Source organism: Sander lucioperca, chromosome 23, assembly GCF_008315115.2.
Source record: "Sander lucioperca isolate FBNREF2018 chromosome 23, SLUC_FBN_1.2, whole genome shotgun sequence".
Lineage (NCBI taxonomy): Eukaryota > Metazoa > Chordata > Actinopteri > Perciformes > Percidae > Sander > Sander lucioperca.
Window position 1 is genome coordinate 6,588,262 of NC_050195.1, and position 18,529 is coordinate 6,606,790.

The following is an 18,529-nucleotide window of genomic DNA, read 5'->3' on the forward strand; positions in this document are numbered from 1 at the left end:
TCAGGTCACTCGCAACTCTGTTATCCATGCAGAACTGCTGAGCGGGCTCTTCCAGTGATCAGTGTCAGCTGTCCCTTTGACCACTGCTGATGAGATCAACACTGAGTGTATAAAGTATTGGGAAAGTTAGTAACTTCTGGCTAAGTAATGAAAGAAGGCGATTATATTTAATACGACTCCCTGCTGCCAACTCATACACAAAATATAACTCGATACGACCTAATCGCATTATGAAAGCTTTTACATCACATTTTTATGAAAGCTACATATGCTGCTCTCCATCTCTGAGCCAACACTAGTGTAGACATTAGCATCGCCTGAGATTAAAAGCTTTCCAGGATGAGAAGAGACTGTAGGGAGATGCAGATGAAGCTATGTTCCTTTTGGTAGAGTTTGTCCCTCAAACACATGCTTTCTTCTAAATATTAGCAGGGCTCTCAAGTCTCACACATTCACCGTGAGACACACGCATTTCAGCCAGCTCACACGTTCACAGGCCACACCTTGTATTTCTCACGCTGATGAATGCACAAACGCACTGAAAGCGATAATTGACGCGCCTCATTTGATGCTTCTATTGCGCACTGCAGGCTTCAGATTAGAATTGCCAATATCACAAAACCAGCAGTATTTAAGAAAAGGCAACCCTATCGTACAAATTCCGTCATAGGCTATGTGTGCACCGCTGCTGCAGAATTATGAGCGTGATTCACATGATCATTAATATCTTCTGCTCTCGTGTTTCAACGTAAAACAATAAACAAACAAATAGAAGACTGTAGAGCGGATCTCCGCGGAGCACAAGAGGCCAAGGTACATGTTAAATATGAAAACCAAGAGACTAGTGGTGATGTTAGCTGAATTTTCTTAGTATTATATATATTAATAATAAAATACTTAAGTTGCGTGGAATTGTTATGATTTAGTGTCAGATAGATGCTCAAGCTCAAGTTCAGCAATCCACTTTATGTGTACAGTATGTAGCCTGTTGTTCATTAGACTCGTTTGGGGCTAGGGTTATTTTTGATAAATTTGTATTTTATCTACAAAAAAACAATGTATTTTATGTGGATGAATTTGTCTGTAATTTAACCAATTTACCAATTGTTATAATTTCTATTGTTAGTCAGTTAGGAATAATATTAAAAATGAACTGCTAGAAAAACACTTGAGAGAATTAGACGTCGGAAGTAGGGGTGCAGGGGGTGCTGATAAGGTCTAATGATTCTTATTACAAAAGTTCTGATCAGTCAGGAATAGGTATGTATTGAAATATAAATAGCTATTTACAGATTGTGTGTGCTAAAACACACAAGAAGCCTAATTCTCCTTTACAATAAGTCACAACATTTACAATCAGAAAGGCAAACTCATTAAAATATGCAATAATTAAGATCAGTTTATATGATGAAATAGTGGCAAAGAAATGTGCGAGAGGCCACCAAATTTGGGAGAGAGACATTTGTAGACAAGCGTTGTTGTGACTTAATCTAACATGTTAGTGATATTAAAGGTGCTCTGTGGACTTTTCTTGTAAACAAAGGTTTACGCATTGTGTGTATCGTTGACGTCTAACATTTTAAGCAAAACTGTCCCTTCTCAAAAAACATTTGCAAAAATGATAAATATTTTAAATCCTGCATTTTTATGTTTACTTTCACTGCTTTTACTGGTACATTGCTATGCTTAATAACATTAGTGCCACCAAATGCTGAGAATAGTTTGAAACTGATGGCCTTTGAGTAAGCATGCATGCAACAAGAAGCGGGGATCCACTCGTAAAAACACTGCTCTGTAGCGCTATACTAGTGGTCTCCACATGGTACCTTTGTAATGCATACATGTTTAGATCTGCACCTCCTGTAAATTGGAGCTGCACACCAGCTGATGACTTGCCAAGGCAAAGCACACAGGAGCAAAAAGGACTAAGCAAACAGACTAAACCCGTCCCTGCTGTGACACACAAATTTTAATGAACAAATTTGCGGCATGAAAAAAATGCACCCAGGCAGGGAATCATTTCAAATTAACAGGAGAGATGATATCATGTTCCGTTACAAGGTCAAGACCATAACATCATTTGTTTTGCAGTGCTTTCCTTCGGCATGAATCACTTCATCCTCTTAGTCTGTACTCTCCTGCTCTGTCCTTCATACACATCCTGTACAACTGGTGTAATTGCACCATGACAGGACTGATTCCTCATCCCCATCAATCACTCCATTGGAGATATGGGCTTCTTCCTAACATGACTACTCCCACCCTCCCTCCTGCCTTTTCCTCCCTCCCTCCCTCCTCCCTTTCCTCCCTGGTCTGCCTCCATGTTTTACGGTTATAGTGATAAATAACAGATCCAATGTTCAGCCCCCTATGTCCGAGCCCAGATTTCCTGGCCTGCATCCTATCGTGGTTGGACCAAAAATACAGTGCATTGAGTGATATATTGGCCATGTTGGGTTTGTGACAGGTTTTTTTTTTATGTTAGAGCTGTTGGGCTGCCTTTTTTTTTTTTTTTTTTTTTGGGGGGGGGGCATTTTTAGGATTTTATTTTCACAGGACAGATGAAGACATCAAAGAGTGCGCCTCCTCTACCAACTGAGCTAACAGTGCTGTTGGGCTGCCTTTAAGCACTCCCTCTGTGTGATATGTTCTGTTTACTTTTTGCTTTGTGGACCACAATTAGGGAATTAATACAAGGGACAATATGAAAGGTAAACCAATTTTAGAAACCGTTCACAATTTGTGTTTGGAAGGTCATAACATTGAAAATAATGGAAAAAGGGGAAAAATTGTTGCCTGAATATAAAGCCATTTCAGAGCAAAGTATCCTGCACAGCCTTAAGGGAGGTCACTATTTGGACAAACCAGATTCAGTAATCTGGGACACCTCAGATCTGCAGAGGAAAGATAAGAACTCTGTTTAATTGAGCCTTGACATTTCTAAATAGCTTGTTCTGCTGGACTAAGTGATTAGTTTACACAGCAGCATTGACCAGGCGAAGAATCTTTATGCCCTTTTAATGAATATATATTTTTTGCACTGTGACGCTTTTGTTACATCGAGACACAGATCAGTGCTGCGGTAAGTTTACAGGCAGGGTATTCTATTCATAGCAGTATGCACAAATGAGTCACTCTTCATCTGCACCGATACAAAGACTGTTTGTGTTGTGAGATGTTTTTTTTTTTTTTATCAAAAGAACAGAAGTGGAAAGTTTGCATACAGGGCCTGGTGATAGCATCAGTTATGGGAAAACTCTGAATTTACAAAACCAAAGCACAAAGCAAAGCAAACTCAAATCTGGGTATTCAAGGAAATTAGGTTCTGCTGTACTCGAGTGAGCTAAAGAAAATGAAATCTGAATCTTAGTGTCCTAGAAAGCCCTCTTTTCAAATCTTAGCCCTGTGTTGAGTTTGCATGTCTCTGTTTTCTGTTTCTTTTCTAAATTAAAATACATGCATGCCACTGTGCTGTAGGTATTTTAAATACTACCAAAGTTGCCCTTGACCAAAGCACTTTCCTCAGAAGTAGAGTTGGTCCCTTGGTGCTGTAATGTGGATGCACATTGCTCTTTAATAGTTAGGATGGGTTAAATGCAAGAGGACAAATCCCCCCACAGGGATGCATAAATAATAACTCGGCCATTAACCCCAACTGTTTCTGTAACCCTAAAAAATATTGTTACTTAAAATTACAACACAAGTTATTGCGGTCATCATCTAAATGAGTCCACTGATACAATTGGCCAACTACCTCGGGTTTGGTGAAGCAAGCCATCTGGACCAGAACATTTAGTCTATAATACCCCTTATAAAAACCTGGAAACACTTGATACAGACTCAAAATACCTCAATGGGATTTACTGTATGCTTAATAAGTGTTTTAAAGCAGCATTTTTAGGTTCTAAAAAAGATTTAAAGGAACATGCCGACTTATTGGGACTTCAGCTTATTCACCGTATCCCCCAGAGTTAGATAAGTCGATACATACCCTTCTCATCTCTGTGCGTGTTGTAACTGTCTGACGCCCCCAGCGCTAGCTAAGCCTAGCACAGATCCTGGAGGTAACCGGTTCCAACTAGCCTACTGCTCCGAATAAGTGACAAAATAACGCCAACATGTTCCTGTTTACATGTTGTGATGTGTATAGTCACAGGGTGTACAAATAACAAGGTCACTATGCTTTTACTATCTAGTAATTGTTAAACTCTATTACTCCAACTCTGAGCGAACTCCAGGCGAACTCTCTGCTCCTCACCACAGGGCTTCAGGTGCTGCTAGCAAATCACTCCGCCCAAGCAGCAGAAGTAGCAGTGCTTCGCCTTTCTGAGAATATAGTTCCCAGTTTGTATACAGTTAGAAGACGGCTGTGTTATTGTACACCCTGTGACTCTACAAATCACAACATTTAAATAGGAACATGTTGGCGTTATTTTGTCACTTATTCAGAGCAGTAGGCTAGTCGGAACCGGTTACCTCCAGGATCTGTGCTAGACTTAGCTAGCGCTGGGGGCGTCAGACAGAGTTACAACACACACGGAGACGAGAAGGGTATATATGGACTTATCTAACTCTGGGGGTTACGGTGAATAAGCTAAAGTCCCAATAAGTCGGCGTGTTCCTTTAAAGAACGAAACTGCCCTGTAGCTCCCAGTCACTTCCTTGAGCTTTTCTATAAAACCAACTGTCTCCCATGCAGTGGATGAGGCTAGAATCGCATCTTCGCCTAAACTTATGCCATCTTTTCACATTCACATTCGCATCATAGATTCTTCGATTGACTATGTATGTGATCACACCCCTTCTAAGATTCACTTTGCCTTTGGTCTGTATACAAAAATGTCCCAATCTGGAGTAATGTACCAAATAAATTCCAACAAGGTCAATGCAAAAGATAACCATAGGAAGGCTAATTGCACATAATTGTATTGTTTTAAATTGTCTTTACATTAAATACAGTATGCCCGCAATGGAGGCCAACATATATAATAAAGTCACTTGATTGGAGCCAGCCAGTGCATACTGTATATTTAAAAGCAGGATAAATGCACAGTAAGCTAGAAGTACAGTTGACATTATGGTTAAAGACCGAGGGAAAGGCCGGCTTAGATATTAGACTGTTGGTCCAGAGGCTAGTGCATTTACAGTATGTAACCTTTTTCTCCCCAATTTTGGATTTGTCAACACAAACAAATCAATTTGCCCAAAGATGGAAACAGCAGAGCCAGGGGCACGATGAACTTTGATACCAGGTCGAAGAACTGGATGAAATCTTCAGGTTATTTCCACTGGATGAGTTTTATTGCTTGAAGGCTTCAAGAAACCGTGGTAAACTGTGTCCTGGCTGTGGGACGAATTGTTCACAAATATTGATCTCTCTCATATTTCTAGGATTCCACTGGCTTTGTGTTTGAAGGCGGATTTCTGCTTTAAGAGACTTTTTTTATTTTTAGGTTCAACTCACATTAAGTGACTCGATATATCTGATTTACAGTTGCATTAGCTACCGTCTGCCAGTTTTTATTTTATTTTTTTAAATCTCTACATAAAAGCTCTATGACATATCCCCTGTGAAAGAAATCCATGGCAGTCTGAAGGCCTGTACACTGTACACTCAGCAGGGCTGCTTTTTGTGTTGAGAAAAAAAAAAAAGAATCACTTCCATGTCCTTTTTAGGCTGTGGCTTTGATAAATGGTAGTGGTCACAAAAACAGCATTCTCACTTGTTCAAGAGAATCAAATTGAAATATGAGAACAACCGTAGTTTGATAGCTGTGGCATTTTCCTTCACACAATTTAACAAAAATGAAACTGTAAAACATCAGCAACAAATGGCCTTTTGGTCGAATTTCACTTGTCCTCAACTGTAACCTCTAAATGATGCAAAAATAACAAGAGACACAACAAAGAAACAAAAGAAAAGGAAGGACAAAAATCTATACTTTCATTTGCAGAGATGTACTGGAAGTAATTACGATGCCTGCATGTCGGAAATATTGGTGCTATTTTGCTCGATGCCTCCAGCTATAACAGAGAAATCAAGCTTCTGACAAGAGAAAACTAGAAACCACCATCGGGTGCTGCCTTTGTAATCTCACAGCTCATTATGATTTAAATGGAAACACCGGCCACCTAATACAGCTGCTATTTCGGTGATGTTAGCCCACATGTCAGCCAAGCATAGGATTATTCTTGTTTTTCCTGTTATGTAGACACAGCTGACCCCTCAGAGGCAGATTTCCTAGCAGTCTTGAATTGGTGGGAGGGCCGATTGTGTGCTGCATAGGAGGAGGGATGAATCCGTATTTTGTCAGCTCTGCTCATCCCATCAACAGCACAGGTGTTTCGTTCCTGACTTTGCCTCCAGTTTTTTTGGCTTTCCCCCACATCTGTGGCTTGTGCTTCGTCAGTTCTAAGCCCCCCAGAAGCGAGGCAGTCTGTGTGGCGTTTCTGAACAGGTTAATGGACTTCTAACCCCTCATCACTCATTAGCATGATTAATCAGACAGCGGAGTTACTCCATGATTCCCCTCCCCTCCACTCTTCCTCAGCTCACTGGCTCTCTACCCCTGCCAGATGGTATCGATGCAAAGCTGAGAGCAGAGGAAAATCAAAGGTAGGCTTCAGAGGCTTGAAAACCAAGAAAGCACAGCAGTTATCTCCTGCTGTTCAGATGACAAATTTACAGGCGCCATGCACTCCATGGAGAATAACCCCAGGAGAGAGTGCAAATGAGAAAACTCTTCACTGCACTTGGCTACTGTGTTTTACAGTTGTAGAGATAAAAGCACTAAATGCACCTGGATATGACTACAACATTAAATTAGTTTCAGTTTTACAAACCTGCTTATATAAATAACTTAAAAGTGCCCATATTATGAAAAAAATCACTTTTTCTGGGATTTGGGGTGTTATTTTGTGTCTCTGGTGCTTGCACACGCATATAAACTTGGAAAAACAAAACATCCATGCTGTTTTAAGTGAGATACGGGTTTCTGAATGTATCCTGCCTTCAGTCTACGGGTGAGCTGGTCAAAATCGGCAGGGCTATCTATGTCATCGGCCGAAACATTTGGTGTGTGCTAACCACTTTAGCTAATACCACATCAGCTAGCTGTTTCTCCAACTTCGGTCAGTACAAGGCAGGATCAGCCAGGAGACTTCTTCTAAACGAGGGCGCACTTCCAACTTTGCGTGGAATACCTGCAAAACAGGGACATGTAAGTAGTTCTATACAATTTCTTTTGTAGATTAGGGTGAACTCGTGTGTGTTGTAGCAGTGTTTTGCCATTGAGAATGAGGTGGCTAACCGCTAGCAGCGTTAGCTTCTAGCTAGTAGCCCGGTACCTAGCTACTGCCCATGTGCGACTGCCAACAAAGATAGGATAGAAGTGTGATGCCTCACTCTGTAGCTAAAACAGAGAGCTCAACACTCAGCGTGAAAAGAGGAGCTGCAGCAATGTGCAGTACAACACAAATATGGTGGTTTTTTTTTTTTAATTAAACCATGTAAACCTATTCTGGTACAACCTCAAAATACAATTATGAACCTGAAAATGAGCATAATATGGTCGCTTTAAAATGTATTCCAAAATAGAAAACATCACACTTCATTCACGTATTGTACAAATTAGCTACAAGTATCACTTTACACCAACAGTAATAGATTCAAGATTCAATACTTTATTGCCATGAAACTTGCTAGGAATTTAGCGCAGTGTGCTCATAAAAAAAAAAACAGAAGGCATTCATAGCAGGACTTTCTTTTCATCTGCCCTTGTTTGCTCAACCGTTATTTTCTTCCCACCTTTGTTGCCACACAATTTTTTGCCAATCTACTGATCTACTTCGCTATCTAGTCCACAATCTGCACTAACTGTATATAGACTATATCGACTCTTTACTACATTTCAGCATGTATATAGTCTGTCTATTCTGGTATACTGTGTTATTACTGATCTTCATCACTACCTAGACCACACCTGCACTAACTGTACTCTGACTCTTTACTACATCCCAGCATTTATACAGACTGTCTGTTCTGGCATATTGTATTATTACTGATCTACATCACTACCTAGACCACCATTTGCACTAACTGTATATTGTCTTCTTCTCTACATTCAGCATTCATATTACTGCTTACTGTGTTATTACTGATCTACATCACTTAATAGACTGCAACTTGCACTAACTGTATTTTGACTCTCCACTACACTTCAGCATTTATCTAGACTGTCTATTCATATACATTGTGTTACAACTGATCTACTTCACTAACTAGACCACTAGACTAACTGTTTATTGACTCTTTACACTATTGTCTCTTTGCACCATCTCAGCTTTGATATAGACTATCTGCTCATGTTTATTGCACATCCATCGACTTACTTGCACCTCACTACGTGCCGGCATTTGTAATGCCCACTTATTCTGCACTTTATGTAGCATTTTGTATTCTGTATTCTTGTACTGTATTGAATGTGAAACTATTTGTTGTCTTGCACGCCTACGCTTTTCTTGGCCAGGTCGCCGTTGCAAATGAGAACCTGTTCTCAACGGCCTACAGCAGAGGGTAACTTTTCAGGTGTTGCGCTAATCACTCCGAAACACCTGAAAAGCACCGTTGTTACTCTCTGCTCCTCACCACGGGGCTTCTCAGGTGCTGCGAGCAAATCACTCCGCCCAAGTAGCAGAAGTAGCAGTGCTTCCCCTTCTGAGAATATAGTTCCCAGTTTGTATACAGTTAGAAGATGGCTGTGTCTCATGTGACCTTATTTGTACACCCTGTGACTATACAAATCAAAAGATGTAAATAGGAAAATGTTGGCGTTATTTTGTCACTTATTGGGAGCAGTAGGCTAGCTGGAGCCGGTTACCTCCAGGATCTGTGCTAACTAGGCTAGCGGTGGGTGCATCAGACAGAGTTACGACACGCACGGAGATGAGAAGGGTATGTATGGACTTATCTAACTCTGGGGGATACGGTGAATTAGCTAAAGTCCCAATAAGTCGGCGTGCTCCTTTAACTTATAAGCAAAACGTGCTCTTTGGAAAAAAAGTTACCGTCAAGCACCTTTGGGGTCAAGTGTAGTTGGATCTGGGCCTAGTTCCTGTATGTGAAAGCCCCCTTACTGCAATATTACCGTTACATTTTTATATTTTGAATTGTCACCTGCCACCAGAATATTGTGTTTTCCTAGACATTAAAGTGACTATATGTAACTTTTTAATGTTTGTGAAGCTCTGTCATTTTTCATACAATGGTCTTAAATGACCTGTAACAGCAAACGAGACTAACAGTGAAAAGAAGGCCTCTGCCTGGGTTAGATTTCCCCGTAAAGTCACAAAATGATTTGCGGCAAGTAGATGGCACTATAGAGCACACATTCTGATGGGTCACAGATTTCTTTGTAACACCGGAAAAGTCTGTGTTAGCGTATCCAGCCAGCTGAGCCAGGTAAAGGGTAGCAGGAGATTTATCTAAATAGGCCTAATTGCATTTTAATGTTTTTTTAGAAGTTATCTGCTGTAGTTATGGCTGATACTGTGGCAGGGCAGAAAATCACAGAAAAGAAGGAAATTAAACAAACAACTAAACGGGAAAGGGAACGTGAAAGACAAGGGCCGATAATGCGAGTCAACTTCGGTTGGGCTTTTAACAGATGGAGACAATTACGGGATTGTAAATTGTTCAAAACCGACCCTGAATTGGCCCTCAGGTATGTAATACATCTATTTCATTCATAAAATAACTTTACAATGGGGATGTGGTTGTACGTCAGTAGCCAACATTAATTTCCGCCACTCTTCTATTTAGCGCAGACGTTTTATTCCTTTTAGTCCATTTTGTGTTGGCCTACTATTTTCTTTTCCCTTGTAACCTGTAACGTTACTTGTGTAAAGTGTCCGTGGGTTTCATGAAATGCGCTGTATAAATCTTAAGTTATTATTACCTTGGTTGCTACAACAATCTCTTATGCTTTGGCTCCTGACACAGTGACAGTGATACCCGGTTTAGCTCACAATATAATATATATATACAATACATCCAAAGTAGGTTAAGTTACCGTATGCAACACTTGAAATGCAACGATGCATCTGTAACTTTTTCTCTTTTTGTAAATGAATAATTTTCTTTCTGACTATATGATCTCCCCATAACGATAACTCGGTAATACAGTGGGCAATACAGCACCGTAAAGAAAAGATCTTTACAACAGCAGGTGTGGTAAAAACACTACCTGTACAAAGCGGCCGCTAGAATCAACACAAACTGAAAGTTACATAAAGCCACATAAAGAAATTTTAAACATAAATTGGTGCTTAAAAATGCAGGAAATGAAGTCTTTGACGCTCCAGATTTCTTGGGAGAGGACCCCCAGACACCCCACTTAATGTGTCCCCCCAAAGGCCCATTCTAAGCCAGGAGAAACCCTGGCTATGCTAACCGCCTGCTGGCTGTAACTACACATTTACCATACAGATGTTAGAGGTGTATTGATCTTCTGATCTAAATCTTGTCAGGAAAGTGAATAATAGTATTTCCCAAAATGTCAAACTCATTTAAGATTTCATAAACATAACAGCATGGCATAGTGAAATGAGTTGTTTACCCTGATTATGTTTTGAAAAATGTCACCTGTCACCTGCAGCTTTTCATCTAACATCTCACCGTGACTCCTTCCTTGGCAAGAATTGAAAACGATATGCTTACCAGAAGTGCAAGAGAATTGTTTTTGTAGAACTTTTTTTAGTGATCAATAGCAGGGTGTGCTAACCTCGGAAACGAATACATTGTGTTTCTTGTGGATGCTTCTCAATAACAGCACCCAGTTGAACGCTTTTAATATGAAGGTGCAGCAGTTTGCATTAGCAGTAAATTTATTCTCTCCTGGCTGGAGAGAGTGATCAATACACAGGGAGGCTTCTATCAATGACTCACGAACAGGCACGTTGAAGTACATGCATGAGTCGTTTCATGTGAGTCCCCCATGCATGTATATGTAATTAGGAATGGCGGACTCCAAATTTAAACTTATATAGAAACCTAATTACTGTATGCTAATATGCTGCAGACTGTTCAAGAAAAAGAAATAGGGGAAGTTATAGTATTTGTAGAAAACACTGGGGACACAAAGTCATTTTACTGAGAGTTCTTGAACAGCAAATCTTGAGCCGACCTGCACAATTACATCTAAGAATCCGTTATTAGTTCAATCACAGAAATGGCACGCACACGTACAAAGCCAGGAAAAATCCAAAGCCCTCAGTCAGTGTCCTTAGCTGGAAATGTCAAGGTGAGCCACGAATCTGAGGGGTGAGAATTGCAGGGCTGGAGTTAGCCTCTGGAGAGATATTTCTGTCTGCTGTCCCCCCATGCACTTCCACTGGTTGTGGCAATGAATATAATGATTCAGTAGAGACATGGCAGACTGCCATGGTGTTTTCTCTGAGAGGGAAGTGTTAATGAAAGACTGTGCCAGGTTTTTTTTCTTCTTCATTTCTAACACAGTGGTGATGAGTTTATGAAGAAAGCTGAGTAAACGTTTCAAAAGGTGGCGGCCATTTGGAAACAACTGCAGGTAAACTCTTAGGGAACGTAGAAATTACACTTTGACTCAAGGCCTTTCTCTGTTCACAAGCCTTAAATGCATGACTTAATCTAGCATCCAATCCTTTTGGTTCTCATCGTCGCTGTGTTTGGGGAGCACAAGCTTACGGAGCACAGAGAAATGAGAAAATGACTTTCAGCTGCAGCTCTGTCAGACCTCCTCCAGAGTCCCAGAGGTATTCTCATTTCAGATTCAAAGACAAAAATAATTAGAGGCCGTTTTGTTCAGGGTAGTCATTTAAATCAGATCAAAGTATGCAGGGGCACAGTAGCTCTCCAAGATGTATCGTCCATGCATTTACTTAAGTTTTGTATAGTTTATTTAGACTTTCCACAGAAGTCACCATAGATGTTTTGAGAACCCACAATGCTCCTGTGACCACAGTCATTTTCTTTATCTCCCCTTAAGCCTCATCTTGAACGAAGCTTTCAGAAGAAGCAGTGAATGTTGGATAACTTTTGAGTGCAATACATCTAGTTTTTTGAAAATGAATCACTGTGCTTACTAGCCGCCAGCTGGTAGATGATGATCTTAGTAACTAGGACAAATGTGTTTTATTAATATCTGATGGGCTTTTAGAAATACAGTAGATTAAGCCAGGAATTAACATGAAAAAGAACCATACGAACCCTTTCAATCTATATCAGATTTCCAAGGTGCATTCATGATATTCACATCTGCCACTTGGTGATTATTACTATTTTTCATCCCTTGAACGATGTCCCAGATCAGACTTACTGGGAAAAAAAACAATTTGAAATGAATCTCAGATGAATATAACACATTGGAAATACTGATCTTATCTTGTTTGCCCTGCAGGTATTAACTTTAGGATCCACGGGATAACTGTATTTGCTGATGTGGTTAAGTCCTCTAAACCAGCCCTGTCAGCTGAGCTCAAAGACCCCTACATTGACACCAGTCAGTTATTGTATGAATAGATTAGAAACTGGATGTTATTTAATACTATTAATACTAAAGTGGATATTATTTCAATATTTTTTTTATACAATTGTCAGTTTTCACTTTGATCACGTTTGCTGTTCTGCTTGGAAAAACTGGACTTTTCAACCATTTATTCATAACTTTTAGCTAACATTTTCAAATGTTTATTCATTATGTAACTATTTCAATTGTGTATCGATGAAATGTAGCTAACTATTTTACCTAGTCATTTTTAGCTTATCTGTTTATCCATTACATATAGTTACCTATTATAGTTAGTTTATAGATAGTTAATAGTTAGCTAATAGTTTAGTTAGTTAATGAGTCTGTTAGCTAATAGTTAATTAAGTTAGTTACATGTTAGTAAATAGTTAGTTAATAGTTTTGTAACGGTTAGTAGGTAGTTAATTAGTAATTATCTGTTAGCTTATTAATAGTTAGTCAGTTTGTTAATAGTGAGTTAGTTAATAGTTATTAAATAGTTGGTTATTAGTAGTCTGTGCAGCTTCAGGTTTATAATGGCCGTGCTCTGCTGTCGACATGCTGCGGCAGACGTGTCACGTTTGTGCTCCGTGTATTTCTGTCGTGGTTTCGGTTTCCCACCTCCGATGTAGAGCAGCGTACAGCCACTTTGCTTGAAGTATCACCAGGGGCTCTACACCTTAACGAAAGCACTGACAACATTGTTTGTGTACCCAGAGTTTATTAAAAAGAAAGGTTTTGAGCAGTTGTTGTTTACGCTATCCGCCATTTTCCCAGTCAAAAATAGGCGATCTCCGAATGTGAATGAACGGACTCAATAGGAGGAAATGTCATTCTTATATGAGGCTCCTTTTTCAACTACAAGGCCAATATTGTGTTTCACTAACGACAAAACAACGAATTATCTGTGCATTTATATGGAACGAAGCTTTTGGAACTTTCCATCTTTACTCTCCTCCCTCGACTATTGTTGACTTGCGAGATGGACGGCGACGACCGGAAGAACAACAGCTACAGTGAGTTGCTCAAAACCTTTCTTTTTAGTAAACTCTGTGTACACAAACAATGTTGTCAATGCTTTCGTTAAGGTGTAGAACCCCTGGTCATACTTCGAGCAAAGTTTCATGTTGTGTCGAGCCTTCTTAGTGTTTTAAAAGTAGCTATTTTGAGGCTAGGATAAAAGTGCCCCTAGCACTCCCATTCAAAAGGCCATTTGACTGAAAAATGAAAATACGGTAAATCTTAAAAGTGACGATTCTGTCCTAAATATGCTTTTAAACGAAAGTTTGACTCGGGTACATTCACAAAAAGACCCTAGGTTGCATTTTGGCGAGAGTTACGCTTTAACTATTAGTACTGAGTAAATCATTAATAGTTAACTGTCAGTTAGTTAATAGTTAACAATTTTAACTGTTAATTAATCTTAGCACACTATTTTACTAGGGGTGCACGATTCAGAAAATGTCACGTTTCGATTCAAAATCGATTTTCGATTAAAAAAAACGATTCTCGATTAAAAAACGATTCACAGTATATAAATGTAGTTACTTTGACCCTGTGATTGCAGTAGACATACAATTTAAAAGAAAAGAAACAACAAATTAAATGTAGTTTGATATTACTTTATATGTCTTCATACAAAAATAAAAACTTTTGCAACTAAAAACTGCAAAGTGCCAAGCTTTGGCCAGCTTTCAAATACATTTAATTCAAGTATAAAATAAAACTTTTAAATAAAAAGAGCTTTTCGGTCAGAGTTCGGTGGGAGTTTAGAGCATTGAAAGAGTGCGTTGGTTGACTGGTATGTTAGGTCCTTCAGGTTGTTGTTCGTCCACGTCTTTAATGTTAATCTCTGGGTGATGGCGTACCATGTGAGTTCTCAAGTTTGTGGTGTTTCCAAATACTTAACTTTCGCCTTGCAAAGCCTGCATATAGCATGATTTGAGTCCCGTCTTCCCCACGAGGTTATAAAAGCCGAAATGTGCCCAAACTCTCGCCTTCAATGAGGATGGAGCAGGTTGAATAATTTTTTCTGTGAGGTTTGCCATTGTTAGCGCCGACTAAACTACTTCTGCTGCACTCGTTCTTCTTTTGATCATAACAAGTGCCCAGTGTGAATTCGACGCAGCGCCATCTATGGGAATGGCGAGCTAAACTCATTTCAGGACAATAGTATACACGGCATTACAAAACGATTTTTTTTTTTTTCTATGAATCAGTTTTGAATCGGTAGAGCTTGAATCGCAATACGAATGTGAATTGATTTTTTTGCACACCCCTATATTTTACCTTCTCTTCTTGCTTCACACACTCAAATTTATGACACGTTTTACAACTGACTCAGGTTGATCAGCATCTTACTGAGTAAACATCAGCATCACACTAATTTGGCCGTTTATTTTCCTCCTTAACACAAACATTTTTTTGTTGAGTTAACTAGTTAAACATTCCGTGTACCCTGGAAACTGCAGAAGTACTGCCTTATCGGGTGATTATTCTCTGTATGTTCGTCAGTGCGAGCGACCCCTTTCACATTGCACATGTCATTTGATACATTGTGATTCTAAAAATATAGATTATAGCCGTTTTCTCTAACTCTTAATCTCTGTGGTTATTTCTGTGGTTTGTTAAGGGCCTGTATCTGCAGCGGTGAAAGGTCAGCTGCATACGCCTCCCCTACTTCTAGAAATTCATATATACATTCAGAAACATTCATAATTGATGAAACACTTGGCTATCTAAGATACATGGTCTGCTTTGGAGTGTGTGTTCATCTATGTTCAAACACTATAATTGCCTGTCAGTGGATTCTGAAGCTGAGGAGTTAATTACTTTCTGTGTGTGTGTGTGTGTGTGTGTGTGTGTGTGTGTGTGTGTGTGTGTGTGTGTGTGTGTGTGTGTGTGTGTGTGTGTGAGAGAGGGGAGTCTTGACATAGCTGACAGGTGAGTGACAGGCTGCTGGAGTTTGCAGCAGATGGCGTGAGGCGTTGTGTGACATGGGTGGGAACAGTTAATGAAAATGAGAGTGTTAAATGTAATAGTATAGTCTTAGAATGTCAAATTAGCTTTTTGATGTATTTTTAAACAACAAATCAGTGTATAGATTTGTCAAGCTCGAACCTCTAAAGCTCAGATGCTATTAATAGTATAGTGATGTTACTGTTCCTATATGTCCATCACAACAATTAAACTGATTATTTCTGAAATGCAGCGTAACTAAATGAGATGTGTACCACACCGTAGATGTGTCATCCATAGATGTGTCATCCGTGTATCTGTACTGCAGCAGCCTTTGATGTACCTTTGAAACAAACTTCAAAGCGCCGGGACCAGTGCTGGTTCATACTGATGTCTTATAGAGGGTGCGCTCTATAGCAGAAGATATGAAGACTTTCACTGTGGGACTGAAGAAGCAACTGCAGGGCAGCATCGGTCACAGAGTTAAAAGGAGGGTACACTTTTAACAAATGACCCATGTGCTGAAATAAGTGAAAAATAACTCTGGCAGCGTTTGGCCTTATTTGTGTTCAAGGTTACAGGATACTGTGAATCTGTCCCACTTAAACACAGGCAGGGAGGCACACCCATAGTGATGTGATACACACACACACACACACACACACACACACACACACACACACACCACACACTCAGTGGGGGCAAGTTTGTCTCTGCCATCCAAAAACATGACCGCTCCAAAAATGATTAATGTGAGTGTTTTTTGTTGTTGTTGGTCTACCACATAAAGCAACTAAAGGTTGTCGAAGTTGGTCTGATTGGAAAGATTTTTATAGACCAAACCACCACAGAAGGGTTTTCGTCCACCCGTGGTCAGGGGGTTTCCCCCCACCCATGGCTGGTTTTCATTATTTTGCACGGAATTGAGATGACAGTAATAGTTTTAAATGACAAGTGTATACTATTTACCATGTGTGAATCTGGGTGCAAATTCAAGTATCTTCACTAAATGGGAAAACTCCATAAAACTATGTGGTTAAAAGAATAGTGAGTGGGAAATACGCTTCAGCTATTCACTTTCTTTCTGAGAGTTTAGTGAGCTTTTAGAGTTGCTTTTTGGTACCTTTGGAAGGTTGCGGCAGCTAGCAGTAGCTTCACATTTGCTATACAAACAGGAGAGTGGTATTACTATTCTCATTTAACTCTCGGCAAGAAAGCAAATAAGCGGATTTCCCAAACTATTAGTTAAAAAAAATTAGTACTGACTGTTAGCAGGAGTCAGGGCATGAATGGTGTCAAAGTCCAACACATTCTCATTACCAGCGCTTAAAAAAGCGACGCTTGGTCAGGTGCCTTTGGCGTTTGTTAGTGACAAATTTGGAAGGGATTGGATGGGACTCTTGGCGTCACTTGTTGACGCTCTGGGTCGGCATCACTTTTGATGCTCTGGCTCGGGACTCTTGGCGTCAATTTCTGATGCTCTAGGTCAGGACGTACGTTTATCTGACATGAGGCACAAGAACGGGACAGTTAGGTTTTGGAAAAGATCGTGGGTGGGGTTACAAAATGGACACTTCAGTGACACGTGGGACAAGAATGGGACACAAACCCCGGTCTCCTGGGTGGAAGTCCTGTGTTGTTTGACCCATCCATCACTCCAACCAACCTCCTTATGCAGATTTTCTGTCTTTCCCACTAGTTGCTACCGTTGTTGCTCTCAATACTACGTCATCTTACAGAGCCGCGGTCGACTACTGTTCTGCCAGGTGCGTTCCATACCGATGCTAAAGGGGGATGTTTGCATTGGTATCTGACGCTAAGAGCCACTGACCAATATTAGTACCAATATTAGTATTATATGAGTTGGGAGTGAGAACGGGTTGCGATATCACGTGCTTTATACGCCCAACCATCTGCCTTGATGTCCAAGAGGAACAACAGTATAACAATGCTACTTTTGCCTTTGATACCAAGTATTTGTACAACTACAAGAAGTCGCTTGTCAGGGAAACATTTTTTGGTGATGTTTGTCCGGGGGAATAAGACACTGGGAGAAGATAGATGTGGAGTCCACAGACAGAGGTAGCCAATTCCCTTTTTGTTCTCTTTAAATGACACTTTTTTGCAGCTTTGTAATCACAGCGTGTCAGTTCAAATGCCACCTAGCTATGGAACCACTCAGAGCCCTGATGGAGAGCTTTTATTTTGTAATGTCTGCAGCATCACATTTCTTTTGTGCTGAGTATCACTTCAGCGGCTCTATGCCTGAAAATATACGTTGAAGAATAACTGCATGAGTCACAAAATTGATCGAGTATTAAGCCAAACAGCTCAGATGATGTTTGAATGAGTCTGTGTACTTGCCACGCTGGAAAAAAGCCATCTACAGGGCAGCATCAACCACTGAGATCCCTTGCTGATATTAAGTAAACAGAGGCTTGTGTGAGCAAGGATGAAAGGGTAGTAAATGATTCCAGCTGCAACAGTGTAATGGTTGTGTGATCACGAACAATGCATTTCAGCGGCTTCAACTTTTAGGGTCTGCTTTCTTTGCCTCCTGCAGCATGGGATGGACACGAGTGGAGGAGGCACACAAAGCTTTTCAGTGACAGGATGTTGAATGCAGTCAGTAAAAATGACAAGTGTAAAGACGAGAAAGTAAATAGTGTCACGGAAATTCTTTCCCATTTTCATAATATATATACGTCTTGTCTGGTAGCATAGTCAGCAGCACTCACGGTATGACAAAAGTGATTAGAGCCAAGTTGCCTGGATCCACTTTGTTCTAAGTAGAGCCACTGCTGGCAGCTGTCTGAGGTGATGCAACCACGCCTCCGGGGAGAAACACAGACCGGCTTATTTATAAAAGCCAAAGGGAAAGATGAAAGGACAAAGGGAGCTTGAGTGACCTGTTTGGAGAGGGAGGTTCAAAGTCAAAGCGAAGTCATCTGATCTTTACGGGGACAAGGGTAAGATAATGAGCACTGAGAATAGCCCTTGAGAGGGAATCACAGAGAGTTCAATTAGGC

The 18,529-nt window shown here is 40.2% G+C and overlaps 1 long non-coding RNA gene across 1 annotated transcript; it reads left to right on the forward strand.

Moving 5' to 3' along the window:
- The first annotated feature begins 7,934 nt into the window (after window positions 1–7,934).
- On the forward strand, window positions 7,935–17,328 carry LOC118494376. Its single transcript, XR_004896507.1, has 3 exons — window positions 7,935–7,945; window positions 11,477–11,486; window positions 17,267–17,328. It is a non-coding gene; the product is annotated as an uncharacterized LOC118494376 (long non-coding RNA).
- The last annotated feature ends 1,201 nt before the right edge of the window (window positions 17,329–18,529 follow it).